General features: G+C 37.6%; 1 protein-coding gene across 4 annotated transcripts in view; it reads right to left on the bottom strand.

Annotated features, from left to right (window-relative positions):
• The window catches only part of LOC121314397 (anion exchange protein 2-like), an 88752-nt gene extending 78726 nt beyond the window's left edge, over window positions 1-10026 (bottom strand). For 2 of the 4 annotated variants that reach the window (XM_041247604.1, XM_041247611.1), the window contains exon 1: window positions 9629-9913. The gene's annotated coding sequence lies outside the window, so the exon portion shown is untranslated. Of the gene's footprint in view, window positions 1-9628; window positions 9914-9966 lie in introns of those variants that run through there. The other 2 variants (XM_041247606.1, XM_041247612.1) reach the window with 2 other exon arrangements.
• Window positions 10027-15346: the final 5320 nt, after the last annotated feature.

The raw sequence follows: 15346 nt of genomic DNA, 5'->3' as shown, positions 1-15346 counted from the left end.
TGCCAACCGTGGTAGGGAATTCAGGGGAATGGGACAGACAGCGAGCACTGATTGGTGCAAAGGAAAGGGTGGTGGGGTGTAAAGGGAGGCAGTGCTCTTCTGAACTAGAAACCTGCGTCACGTTATAGCATTTTGCTTCAATACCATTTTTACTAAAATTAATTAATCATTTAATGCATTATTGTAAATACTGTAGCAGACTGTACATTAAGACGCTTTGGAATGAAAGTTCAAGTATTTATTAAAATTCCCTAACACATAGGCTACCTTGCATTTACAGTGTGCTGCAGTACAGACTACTGTATTTGCTCCCCACATTTTAAAATACTGCCTTAAAATCCCCTGCTCACTGTTTCATGTATTACAACTAAAGGTACAGGGGGCACAAAACAGTTGCATAAAAGAATGAGATCAAAATAGCAGGCATCAATTCAGCATCATGCTGTATATCAGTTGTTGAAGCCTGTATGGCACTTAGTCGCAGGCAATATTACTGGCACTGTACACGTAACATAAAATAATTCAAGAAAACACCTTAAATACAAGCATTTAGTAAACATTAGCCACTAAAAAGTGTACCAACCCAAAGCTTGAGAAGAAAAGAACTGCCAAGTAGTTTTTCAAGAACAATTCCACTCGTATTGAAGTAGTTCATTTACAGTACAACAGGCTTTTTATTGCAGTGATTTGTTATATTTATTCAATTTAGATTTAGTTCACAGCCAAAAAGGCTCAGCATGATTAGAGTACATTGTGTTTTCACTCAATAACACTGGTTAAGTTTTATAATGTATGTGTGGTTACACTACCTTAGATGAAATGAAACAAATATCAAATATTGTATAGTGGCTAATCAAAAAAGCCATTATGACATAGGGCAACGTTCATCGGACGATCGATCAAGTGGATGGTCATTTCACGTCCAGTTGTGACACCACAAATTTTACCATCTATTTTCCTGCGATATACTTCCCAAACTCAAATCTTGATCATGTTAATGAGGAACATCTCCATAAGCCTCTAAGCCTGCAGGCACCAGGTGTGGGTGATTTGAAGCGGATTGATCATAAGAGATTTTACACTGGAATGTTCATTCAGGTCAAAGGTTTGTTTTGACATGGCACAACGTCAAAGCCAACATTGAACTCTAGAGGAGCTGGCTCAGGGTATGGGAATGCTACAGACTGGTGCATCCCAACCTAAGAGTTGAGCTGTGAAATCACTAAAAAGGTCTGGTTTGTATAGCCATGTAGGCTCACGTTAATCTGAGTAGTAGTTACTGCTATTGGATCTCACTGGATATTTCATGTAAAAAAAAAAAAAAAAAAAAAAAATAAACACTAGATTACTAGACATACATATTTTCTGAGACTAGCTTAGACATTATGATGAGAATGGCTTAAAGCGAGTTGCACACAATTTCTACAAAGAACTGAAGACTAATGTGGGTGGCCTGATCATGAAAAGGTGAGGCTGGGAATCTGTTCCAGAAACTGTAAACTGTAATGAAAAAGAAGAACCCCCACAACCCGTTCCTCCACACCTACACAATATACCAAAGTACATACAACAATGGAAAACAAGGCACTTAAGTCACAATTTTTTCAATTTCCAGACATAATTTGCCATTCGGTTTTAGTTAATATTGACAACACTGCATTTCTTCAAATGACTCACTGCTGCACTGTACAGCAAGGATCCCACTCGTGACTGTCCTGTAATCTCGTGATTAAAAATCATGAATAAGAAATCTACTAAATCACAGATACAGATTTCAGTACATCTTATCACATTTACAGATGTCATGCATATAACATACTGAACAATTCTGAAGTTAAAAAAGAAACACTGCATTTGATGTTTAATAACAATTTCTGAATACTGTCATATTTTTGGTGATTAGTTAGGCCTAATATATGCTTACTGGCAAGGCGGCTTCAAGGCGGGAGGATGTCTGTGTGTCTCAAGGTAAAACGACCAGGACAGACGCTAAAGTTAAGTGCACAGAACAGGGATGGAAATAAGACTCCCTTTGCATAGTGTTTTTTTTTTTTTTTTTTTTAATAGTCATTGCTGATGATTTTTACCCCAGTTTTCTCCCCAATTTGGAATCGCCAGTTGTGTTATTATTAATACCAGGTTCACCGCTGCAACCCCCCGGCGACTCTGGAAACAGAGGCTGAAACACGCATCCTCCGAAACATGATCGTGCCAAGCCATCATTTTTGCCCTGCTGACCTAAGCCATCCCTACCCGGTTGGCCATCGGCCAATTGTGTGCCGCCCTGGGCACCCCAAGTCATTGTCGTCAATGACATACTCTGGATTCGAACCTGCAATCTCCAGGCTATAGGGTGCATCCTGCACTCCACGTGGAGCACCTTCACTGCATGCACCACTCTGGAGCCCCTGCATAGTGTTTTTGATCCATTCCTAGTTTTACTGTGGGTTTAATGAGACACACCTGAGCTGGTTAGTTATACACTGTGTCTAACCAAGCTTGACGTACAATCTGGAATCGGTGAAACTGCTAAGCAATGGGAGTCTTATTTCCATCCCTGTAGCACAGTTGAAAATTCACCAATACTACATTCACGCTAGCCGCTCGCCACGTCGCTACAAGCGAAATGTTTTCTCTTGTGGCTCAACTATTTTTCACGAAGTGGCCACGGTGGCGAAAGCTTTGAAAAATGTGCATGTGCAAGACTTGCCAGCACGATTACTTTTAACACGTGCTGCTAGATGAATCAATACAGACTGTTTAGTTTGATTTAATTTCGCCCGATGAATGTCCTTTAACTTGTTCCTGTAAAATCTATGCCACAAACGTTGTGTTTGTTGGAGGACACAGGGTCTAATTAGAAACAGTCAGCGGTTGGCACTGCTTGTAAAAAATAATTAAAAAAAATATGGCATCCAAATGGAATTTTTTTTTTGACATTTAAAAAATATAAAATAAAAAATTGTACAGACAAATTATCAAAATCGTTATGCAGTACATGAATATCTCTGCAAACCTATTCAGAATTTAGGAAATCTGTAATGACTAAGTTTGGCATTTATTAAATGGGAATCAGAGTTATAGTGCACTTTAAATATACTGTTTATGCGTATTGTAAAGGGTAGGGTCTGGCATTTAAATATCTACATGTTTTCAAATAAAATACATACATATCTTTTTGTCTTGTAAAAAAGTATGTTTAACTTGTTTACAGTACTGTTAAGTGGCTTAAGTTTTTCCAGTGTGGCTACAAAATGTTAACTAGCTTTAGCCACAGAGGCTAACTAAATCAAAGCCTTAGAAGGAACATAATAAGTCATATTTTTAATATACAACCACAGTATACAGGGTAGTGCTTTAAAAAAAACAGCTACAGCTGCCAAAACTATTACCCAACCAACATTTCCAGTTTCCTAGTCAAACAAAAGGTGTGTCAACCGAAGAGATATTTGAGAATCTAAAGTACTGAAGTTTTTGGTTTTAAATCGTCAATAACCGAAAAAAAAAACACCTGATGACCTATTTAGAAAATGCGTTTACTTTTTTAAAACAATAAACCTGGGTTTCGGCAATATATTTAATAATGCCAACCATTCACTACTATTTCTACATAAAGAAAACGTCTTTCATAAGACGGTCAGTATGCACTGCTACTGACCAATTAGCAATTTCGTTCGAGTGAGTGTTTTTATTTATGCAGAAATTACAATACAAATACAGGACAAAGTAGAAAGCAACATGTGAATAAAGAACAACAAACACAACAGGGGTTGTTATTTTACATATTGATTGCATTAATGACATTAGGGACCTGAGTGGGCTGAAAAAAATTTAAAAAAACTTAGCTGGGGAAAAAAAACAACAAAAAACCTAGTGTTGTAAGATTATTTTTGTCATTGTTTAGGATCAATAAATTCAGGACCAGCCATTATTTTAAGGTTAGGTTAACATTTATATTTACAAAATTAATAATGTGCACAATAATCAAAAAAAACAACATCAGTATTACAATTAATAAATAAAAATTATTTACTGTTAAAAGGCTAATAAGTGAATTGGTTAGACTCTCCTGTTAGCGTTAAGCTTGCTTTGCCGTATTGAGAGAAGGTGTAATGTTTATTTTTCTCCCCTCATGCTTTGTGGTTCAAACATTTGCAAACAGTACGAACTTTCTAGCCCAGAAATTGTATATTATGATAATAAAAAATAACCATGAAGTCATGCTTGAATATGTTGATTATTATAGCTCTATACAAAGATGGTCCTTAGTTTTCAGGGGTTTCTTCTGTTTAATACTTAACAGAAGGGCCCAAGTTAAATCAAAACATTGACTTGCTCATCAAATAATTACAAACTGTTAATGTAAGGAGATTCACATTTAGTGAAATCACCAAAACAAAAAAAAAAAACAAAAAAAAAACACATAGTACAAATCCATAACACTTTAGTTTTACCATTGTTTACCGTATACATTGAAAAGAGAAACTTAAACATATAAAATGAAAGGCAAAAGCAATAAGGTTACAGATGCAACAGTCAAGATGCATCATGACGAAAGTCAATAACCACACCCACGGCATGCTTCTGTTCTGAGCCAAATTCACATATGTTAATTAAGTTTCACGGTATGGGTCGGGTATATCGCCCGTCAGGGTACCAGGCCCTCATGGGTAGGGTGTGCCAGTGTAAAAGGGGTATTAGTGTTTGCATTCTAATTGTTTGTATAAAGTTATTGAAGGGTCTTTTATTCAATAAGATTTATTGACAAACCAGGAAGCGAGCTGAGCTGAGGAGTTGTACAATGTGAACAATGTGTGAGTTGCAGCAATACAACTGTAACATTGGACTCTGTCTGCATCCAGCTCAGTTAATCATATAAGAGAGTTATGTCTTCACCACATCTGAACCCCAACATTACTGTGTGTAGGTACACGGGCGGTAATGGGCGTAAAATTAAATACTTCACAATTCTCAGATTCAAAATGCATCCAGAGTTCTAAATTGCCTGAATCCTAAATGTGAACATACTCACTTCAACGCAGTAAGTTAACGTTTGTATATGTATTAGTAAAACGTATATGCAATTTATTAGCGTGTGAGTGTCGTATTTGTAATAACTGAAAATAACCAAAGTTGTCAAATAATAATAAAACCCGACCCCCCCCACCCCACGAGCTCAACAAAAAAATGCAATCCCTATACATTCGCTTACTATCTCAGTCCTCAATTGTGGAAAAAAAAAATCATGCCACCTTTCAACGTATGTTACAGTATGTAGAACCAGCTGTGTGTTCCTTTAAAGTGATAACGCTATGTAACACAATTTTTGTTCCTGGGTAGTAAGTGTTATTTCCCAATTGCTTATGCCTCAAAAGTATAGAAAATGGCTATTATTCCCCACAGACTTTGCTTTTGTGACCAGGACAGTGATATTTCAAAATATCACTATTTCCAATGGGAAAACGGGCAAATGTGTGTCTTTTCGTAGTGTCTTTTATACTGTAAATACAGTATAATTGTAAATCTCGAAAAACTACTCACTTCTAAATCTTTTTTTTAGTCATCTTTGTATTACTTTAGTATAAATACATGTTAATTTGGATTCATATGTTGTTTTTTTCTGACTTTATGTGAACGAAAAGACGCACATTTGCCCATTTTCCCATTGGAAATAGTGATATTTTGAAATATCACTGTCCTGGTCACAAAAGCAAAGTTTGTGGGGAATAATAGCCATTTTCTATACTTTTGAGGCATAAGCAATTAGGAAATAACACTTACTACCCAGGAACAAAAAAAAAAAATTTGTTATTATAAACAGTGTAATTTGAGACTGTGAGTGACATTCCCTCAACCCAGATTACAGATGTGGTCTGACTGGAAGTGCCTGTTGCAAATTCCAACACTCCTTACTTTGCTTCGCCTGCCCAAAACTGTACATACAAACTTTAACAACAAAAAAAAAAGTTTAATGAATGCACATTGCACAGGGCTCTCTTCATAGCATTTCAAAATGTCAAAACTTTGCTACTGCATGCCAAATGTCAAAATTGTTTCCTCTGTACTCCAAGCTTTACAAATGATCCAGTGACCCAGAGCTGTGTTAATATGTGAAAACAGTAGGGAATCTCCAAACTGCATATCCTAGAGACATTTTGACAGCAACTGCGCATGTTCATAGCTAATTGTACACAGTATGGTCTTCTGGATTTTATTTTTTTTAAACTCCTGTTTTAAATGTTATTTATAAACCCATTTCTACATATGTCAAGTTCTTAAAATTGCATTAGATTACTCATTGTTCCTCACAACCCACCTTCTTGAGTTACTGCTAGTTTTTCTTTTTATTATTTAAAACATCACTAAACATACATGCACAATTCATTCTCTCCTAAATTTGTAATGTCCAATTACATTACACTCAGGAACTCGAGAGTGGATGTCAGCAAGCTACCGGCCTGTGGAGGACAAAGGCCAACCCTGCAGGTGTCTGCCTGAGCTCACTAGGTGCCTGGCCAGCAGGGTTCGCTGTATCCCGATCAGGCTAAACAGTCCCTGTTTTTCCACCCTAACCCAAGGGAGCACCAGAGCTAATACAACACTCCCTTCAGCATCCCCAGCGAAGACCAGAAATTTCACACAGGCGGGACGCGAACCAGCGCTCCCCTGACTGTATGACTCACCCTGCATAACACACGCCTGTGCTTGTATCAGATGAGCCACTATGACTCAACATAAGTGTTAAATAATTGTATTCTTCATATCGAAAAAAATCGGTTTACTGTAGAACATTTTGAGCAGTGCACAGTATTAGGGCTTTTTTTGCTCAAGGTTAGAATTCCATTTCAAATGCTAAATTCTCCTATTGAAGGGGTCCTTTGTAACATTCTACTGATGAAATTAAGAGCATTCCTTTCATATTCGGCTCATACTTAGTGAATAACAGGTTTCAAAACATCTGAAATGGAAGCCAAAAAGTAGTCGTCTCCATACTGTAGAACACTAAAAAAAAATGTTGCAACCAGACAAACTGTATTGGACATGATCAGGTAAACAGATGAAGCAATTAATCAGTTTTTTTTAATGCTTCTCAAGTAGTCAACCTCAACTTAAACTTTCCAATCTAGTGATTATATTTTCAGACTAGATTGTATTTTGTTTACTGCATTCCAAGATGCTTATCTTAAAATAGGCCTATGTGCTTTTTTTTTTTTTTTTTTTTTTTTTTTTCCAATCCGATAAAGCACCAGTGCACCAAATAAACCTCCCATGTCTGCATGCAATCTCCCTCGAGGGACCAACTTTAAAATGCAGTCATCCGCTGCAATAAAGTTCTAGTAACTTCTCTGGATCAACTTTATACCAAAATTGGCAGTAACCAAATCAAAACCAACACAATGAGTTATATATCAACCTGGGTGGCAGTTTTACAAGCCACTGGATTGCCCATTTGAGTCTTGACACTATGCCCATGACAACATTTTAAATAAAGAGATTCAGAAGACCGATTTATCACTCTGGTGAAGTTCTGCAAAAATGAACAGAATTGCACAGCCTTCAACACCAGACTAGCTGCTAGTAATATACTGTACATACTGTAAGAGGTAAGAAAATGAAACGGATTTAAAGCCTTGTTTATCATTTGTTTAATTGTTAAGGACTCAAGTTGAAAAGGGTTCACTTGTTCGAATACGATCAATCCAATCACCTTTATTGAGTTGCGTTGTATACACTACTTCACGTAAGTTATTTATGCCAGTTTAATGCAATATAAAAATTATAAAACAGTTGGAATTAAAGATAGTGATGCTATAGCACCAGACTTTAACCTTACTAATTTAAATAAATTGTGCCTTATCGTACAGATCAGTGGAAAATAGGGCCCTCAGCTGTCCTTTGGATGAGACATAAAAGCGAGGTTCTATTGTAAGTGACTCTGCGGCAGTTGTTGATGAAAGACAGTTCACCCACTAGTCTCTGTAAGTCACTCTGGATAAAAGTGTCTGCTAAATGACTAATCCATGCCATTTTACTGCTTTGCTTGTCATGCCAGCTGTCACACACACACATATATATATATACATACATATATATTAGCTCAAAGAGCCATTTATTTAGCACTTTTTATACCAAAGTATTGCAAAGCACCGTACAGTACACAGCAGAAAAAAAGAATAACAGTATACATATAACACAAAAGCAGCAATTTTATGTAACTGCTTGTAAAACGATGTAAAAACCTCTAAGATAAGAAAGCCATGACTTCATCCGGTCTTATCTATATAGTTATGTGAACAGAGATTAGGCTAAAACATAAAGATTCAAGTTAGTGAAAAAGCTGTTAAGATCATTAGAGATCCAGTGGTGTGTAAGTCTCTACCTGACAGCTCTGAAACACAAAAGAGTGAGCTTCAACACAGAAAAAAAAAGTCAGCAGGCTTGTCTTTCCGATTTTAACAGCACTCCTACAGTAATAACTGCTTGAGTGAAAGGCTTTTGAACGGTAATCCAGATCTGTCTACAGTATTTATTTTGGAATAGGAGTGCTAACCATTTATTTGTTGATAGCAAAACATAAAAGCAAAATAAACCAGCCTGTGCTGAGAATGTCCAACGACGATGTAAACAGCAGGAGAATAACCCCATGTAGTAATTACAGTCAAGACTATGTTATTAAATTCGGTAATTCAATTTATGAGTGACAACGAAGTACATAAAAGCAGTATCCCCAGATGTAATGTCGAAAATAAGTTTTACTGCATTTAAATAAGCGGTTCTGTTATAGGGGCAGACAGACGTGCCTCCATATACGGCCCGGTTCTACCAAATATTTCGTATTTTTGTATTTACAAACATACGAAAAATGTCCTTAAAAGGTTTCATCACAGCTGGAAAGTGGTTCCCTGAATATATGGACAACAGTAGTGTGCGATACACAACTAGGAACTGACTCCGCTTTTAAGTCAAGAAAGACTAAAACCAGTTTGAGTGCACGCGCATGAGTGGTCTGCTGTTGTTTTAGTACTAATAATATTAGCATAGGTGGGCAATGCTGTCACATGACTGTACACAGTAAAATAGGATTAGAATAGTGTTAATTCAGTACACATGTAACACACCATCTAACATTTCTTGATATGGTAAGCCTTGGAAGCACAGAAAATCGTTTTTTAGACGAATAGTGCACAAAACATTTTTTTCCGAAACTACAAGTTGCTCTTGGTCCCCAGGAATTTTACATCAATGCATTCTCATCTTCACCGACTGCAAGAGAGGAAGGACGGCAATGTACTACATTTCCCAATATACAAGTTAACGATGAATCATAATTAATTGCCAGTATTATGAATCAACTAAAAACATCCTCAGACAACCTACAATAACTAGAAGTAACATGAATAAAACCCGAAAACGTATGACGGTTTGATAAAATGGCTAGGAAGAAAGGAAACGTGTTTGTAAAAGCTTAGATTAACTGGTTTCCTGTTTCTTGTACTTAAATTGGACACCTGGGCAGTCATCATAAATCACATTCCAAACCTATACAGTAATATCAGCAAAATAAAATACGCAAAGCACAAATTGTACAAATCATTTCTACATGATAAAGTTTAGTTACCGCACTTACGTCCACTTTCCTTTGCGCATCCCTTTTACTTTTGCTAGTCGCTTTTTGTTTCCCCACAGACTGTACTGCAGATGCTCAATCCAAATTTTCACACCACAACTACCACGTCACCAGACACGCAGTGGCACTGTAACAATTTTCAGAGTGGGGGTGCGAAAGCCATTGAACAAAACTGTAACCCCAGTATATATTAGGGAAGCCATGCAAAGCCTGAAGGCGCTACCGCACCCCTAGATCAAGCGCCCCCGCAGACACGTTGGACGATGACACCCTGTCAGATCTCCTTGCTTAACGCCTCCTTTAAAATCATTACAGTAAATACACATAATGTATCTCACCGTAAGTTTAAAATTCTTCTCTCTCCCGCTCTCTTTGGAACCGGTTCAGATAGCCCCCCCCCCCCCCCCCCCCCACAAAAAAAAACTCTGCGTGCGCGTACTCGACCACGTGTTTTGCTCGCGAGGTGCGGCACTGTGTCAAAAGAGCTGCCACGCAAGGCGCGGCTCCGCGTAGGCAGGGCGCGTTTGTTCACTGCAAGTCTGCACCCCTGAAGACAGACCAATCTATCTGACTGTTTCCTATACTACCACCTGCTGGAAGTTGCATTGCAAGACATCCATGTTCAACACACAGTAAAGGGGATTTGTGAGGGAAATTAGCTTAAAACTGGAGCTCCCAAGTGGTGCATCCATTAAAGCCACTCCACATGTCACTGCCAACCGTTGCTCCCAGTGGGCAGCAAAAAATTGGCCAAGGGCTGCTCAGGCAGGGAGGGTTAGGTTGGCTGGGGAATCCTTGGCTAGCGCATTAGTGACCCCTGTGGCTGGATGGGCGATAAAATTGGATGGCTGACAGCACACATTTTGCAGGACGTGAGTGCTCGTCTCTCCCAGGTTAGTGAGGTTATATAAAGTACCCTTTTAAATATAATCATGGGACTCATTTTAACCCTTTGTGGGCCAACTCAGACTTCCACTAGAGTAGTGAAATGTGACCTCTATTTTTTTTTTCTTGCTTCTGTTGTGTTTTTTTTTTGTTCCTAATCGTAAACTCTAACTATATTAAGCCTACACAAAAGCAAACAACTATCTTCTGTTGAGCAGCCTACCTGAGAAATGACAAGAATACCAGTGTTTTTGTTTTATTATTACCTAATTATTTTCCTACTGTTTTTCTCCTCAGTTAAGGTCACCAAGGTCAGGCAGTCCTTTGATCCCTCCACCAAGCCAATTGCCTATTCACATCCAAGTGCTCCCCCTTGGCGAGGTGACTCCTGGCGAGTTTTCCTCCATAACATGTGGGAGCATCAGAGCCAATACAGCTCTCCCTGTGGAATCTGCAGTGATGACCAGCAACTTCGCACAGCCAGGGTGCAAAACTGGGTTTCCTGATTTACCTTATACACCATGGGGTTGTAGTTTTGTTTTATTTTTTTTTTTTTTTTTTTTTTTTTTATAGGAAACATAATAAGCAAAAAACATAAAACAGTGAAAAACATTTTTCTCTTGAACAGCTCCAGGTCACTGGTAGCAGTTTGTGCATTGCAAGGAGACATCAGGCTACTTCACACTGAAAATAATTGAAACATCAGGCCTAATTCAAGAGGCAATTGCAGTCTAGAACAGTTTAAAAAACACCAAACTGTATTTCATTTATAAAAAACAGATACAGAAAAAAATCAATTCTCGTGGTAACTGTATAGGATTCAATGAGAGTTCACATATAATTTAAGTGTTCAAGTTCAATGAGTAAAAAGCACTCAGTGAAAGTTATTAAGAAATGATTACCCGAAAAAAAATGTTCCCGGCAGGAAGTCCTATCAAGAAAAAACTTTGCTTGATCTGACATTTTGTTAGGTGTATAAATGGCAGGTACAAAGAGAAAATACAGGAAACTGAATAGCAGCTCCTGGACTCTTGAAAGCGCCTAAACACAGACTTGAATGATAGCAAACATCCCAGAAAGGAAGGACAGGGGAAAATCCAGTGAGACTGTAAGCAACAGTACTTACTAAAAGTTTTGAGAATCTGTCTGTATAAATACAATATTTGCTTAATTAAAAAAAAGTAATCCTGTTGACAGGATTAAAGGTTCATCGCTCTCTCTTCACACCAAAATAAATAACTAAAATACTGAAAACTGATAAAGTGAAGGCCTGTGTCAGAGTGAGTGGTTCCTGTCACTTGTTGTGATGATATTGGCTGGGGAAAGCCTGTGCCAGGCTCTTCTCTCCTTATTTGTACAAAATAAGTACACTTCCCCCATGTAAAATTGTACATAATATCCATCCCTGAAGAATGTATTGCTGTTAATTCACAACAAAACATGTGAAGATGTTTGTATTTCAATGGAAGACCTGAACTAATTGGAGGGTGACAAAAAAACATGTGTCGAATGTGGTCAGCTTAGATTGGAAAGTCAACTGGCAACCTAACCCAGCCACGTGTATAAAATGCACAAGCACAAGTCAATTAGGGGCAGGAACTCAAAGGTAGAGAACAGCAACTGCTATCCTCAGCAGGCTTTGCCTCAAAGACTGTTTGGACCTGATATAAGGTTACTTTTGTATTTTGTTTATTTTCTTTTGTTATTGGTAAATAAAAAAAGTGCCACCTGGCGCTTAATGGCTATTGTTGTGTGTGACTCCTGTTTTGCCTGCATGACCATCGGTCACTCTGTCACAAGGCCCTTATACAAACCATAGCACATTCACAATTCACTGTCATTAAATAAAATTGACAATTACTGTATCATGAAATATCAAGGGAGCACTGTATATTCATGATTCCTATGTGGCGAGTACTGGATAACAACAATGAAATAACATTTTGAAATGCTCGTTGCATCACATACTCTTTCCATTAGAGTAAAAAAAACCTCATGGGATTGCTTTCCCATACTTCTGGATCTTAGTCAACAGTTTGATTCCTTACCACAGTGAATGTGTGGCGCTGTCTAGTGAGCTAATGAGAACAGAAAAAAAAGACTATTCATGAGGTTTCAATGAGGAATGTAATCCTGGAAAGAATAGGTGAGGCAACACCCACAGCCCTCCCTCAGAAATATTAGTAACCCTCCACAGGGGTGTGGCTGCTTAGCTGGGAATATTACATTTTGATAATAGAATAATTTGTGGTTGAATGTTAAAGAGAAAGTAGCTTCAAGTTTTCTTCACTTCGTTTTCCTTGCCTTTTATGGCTCTGTGGCAGAGCAAAGCTCTGCCCTTTTTAAATTGGCAGGGATGGGGTTAATTTCCCCTACCTGCCTGGGTTTATTATGTTCAGGTGGCTGGGGTTGATTAGTTGATTAGGTTAATTAACGATCAATAAGCACCCAGCCACCTGACATAAAAGGAGGCCTCTGCTTCTCATTTGGGAGGAGGGAGTTGAGGAAGTAGGTTGGTGGTTTGTTGTTTGTATTTTTGGAAGTTTGATTCCAGTGAAGGCATTGCCCAGCCTGGAAACCTTATTTTTTTGTAAGTTTTGTTGTCTTTCTATTTGTGTTTGAAGATTTTTTATTTTGCCCTTGTGCACTTTCATTTTTGTGTTTATTTATAATAAAAGTATATATTTTTTGAACTGCAGTCTGTCTCTGGGCCTCTATCCACTCGCTAGCCTGCCACAGGCTCGTATTGCAATTACTCATTTTTTTAATTGTATTTTCTGATAGGTCTGTGTTCAGCTGCTTTAATTATGAGGTCAGACCTGCCCTTCGGTTCCAGTTCCTGCCATAGACATCTGTAATACGACTAGATCAGTTAAACTGCGTCTTTATAAATTAGCAGCAAGCTGCCAAGGTGAATTGAGCTGATTAGATTAACAATGTACATTTTCCTTTCTGTTGCATGTTTCAACTTATGCGCCTGCATAGTGTATAGCATTAATTTACCTGGACAACACCCCCTGTGCATCGCCATTATTTTCCCTTATGTTTTGTAAATGCAGAATATCTCCCACACCTGAAGAACTGTGTCATGTGTATGGTTAAGTCTAGTTACCTGTGTAACCAGGATCTTTGTTTATTGAGCCAGTAAAATGGTAGGCGCTTGTAAAGAGACATAGTTAATTAAAAAGAACAATGTACTTTAAACAGCCTTTTCTTAATTTGGAGAAACAGTAAGAAAATGCAATCTTCAAACACAAGGGACCCAATTTGTTTGTCTATCATGTAGTTGCAAAACATGATAGAGGTTGTTAAAGAATGGCAAAACATGTAAAAACTTGCATCTCTTATACATTTCTGGAATGTTTGTGCTCTTCTCTTTCTGCCTTTATTGTTATTTACCTTAGCTTTTTTGGTCCTGCTCCAAATTCAGATGTTATCTGTTGCCAGCTTGAAAACATTTTTTTTTTTTGTACTGTAATACAACTGGGGCAGGGTAAAAGCCTTGCTGCTGTACATAGTGTGTGGGAATGTAAGGTAGGCTAATCTGCACTCTTGAATGATCTTTACAGTAGATTTTACACTTCAAGACAGTTTTTCAAACAATTATTTGAAACTGTGAAATGAGGAAAAATCAGGTTTATAAATATAATACATTTTAAGACAGCTAACCGTTGCATAGGTGATGCACAGCTCAAATAGAGCCTTCAAATGACTTGTCTCAATGGCCCTGCTGCGAACATGTCCTGTACACACAACAATGGTATAGAGTAGACTTGAATCCTAGTACAGCCTATAATAAATGTGGAGTACTCCAGTATCATTGCAGGATTAGCTCACCTAAGCTCAGATTTACAGGCAAACAAGTTGGGACTGCCCTATTAATAAGGGATAGTAATGCATGTCTTTGTATTGAGACCACACAGAGGATCTGTTTCAATTAACAGTAAAAAATGGTGAAACCCCACATTGAAATCACTTAAGAATGTGAAACAACAACAGGGTGTGTGATTTACTCCCAATAAATACAGTTTGGTACTAACTCTTCATTCTCCTGGGATTTTTCCTCCAGCTCCTAATAATATACACTGTGGGTAGAGCTGATTAACTCACCAAATACCTGCAATTTTAACCTGCAATTAGGGGTCGTAAAAGAGTGTAAGACTTTGTTTTAAACGTTTGGTGATATTACTAGTGTCGATGGCATTTACACTGTCTGCAGCTTATTTATTCTGCCAAAAAAGAAATGTGCCTGCAATGCTTACGTTTTTTTCCCCTAAAAGTATCTTCCCAACATTTGTAAGGGTATAGAATTATAACTTTATTACATTCATAAATTAAAAGTATTTAGAAGTATGTATGTTAACATTTGTATACAGTATCCCTTACAATTTTAATTTCTATGGTATATGCGTAAAATAATCAATTGCGAGATCAAATATCAGCTAGTTACTTGCCATTGAAAATACTGAGGTGAACATATCCTAGTAGAGTCTCAGAGATCTCCGGCATATGGGAAAGTTGCTACATCGTCAGAATGTGATACGTGTACCAAAACTTGACCAATGTAAAGTCAGAAAGTGATACGCTATGAGATATTGCTACAGGGGCTATAGTCATAAGATTTGTAGTAAAATGCAAAGCAAATGATAAAGTTTTTATACATTATGTTTTTGTAAACTTAAACTGGAAACAGACAAACAATTTCTCTTAAATGAAAAAACTATTCACGACGAAAATAAAATGAGAAGTCACCGCAAAGTTGCACAAGTAAACAGATTTACAAGACCCAATGTATAGCATAGTATAAATATTTGCATACTAATTTTTTTTGTT

The sequence above is a fragment of the Polyodon spathula genome, chromosome 4 (genome assembly GCF_017654505.1).
Source record: "Polyodon spathula isolate WHYD16114869_AA chromosome 4, ASM1765450v1, whole genome shotgun sequence".
Taxonomy (NCBI): Eukaryota; Metazoa; Chordata; class Actinopteri; order Acipenseriformes; family Polyodontidae; genus Polyodon; species Polyodon spathula.
The sequence above is the reverse complement of the archived record's forward strand: the minus strand, read 5'-3'. Positions and strand labels throughout refer to the sequence as shown.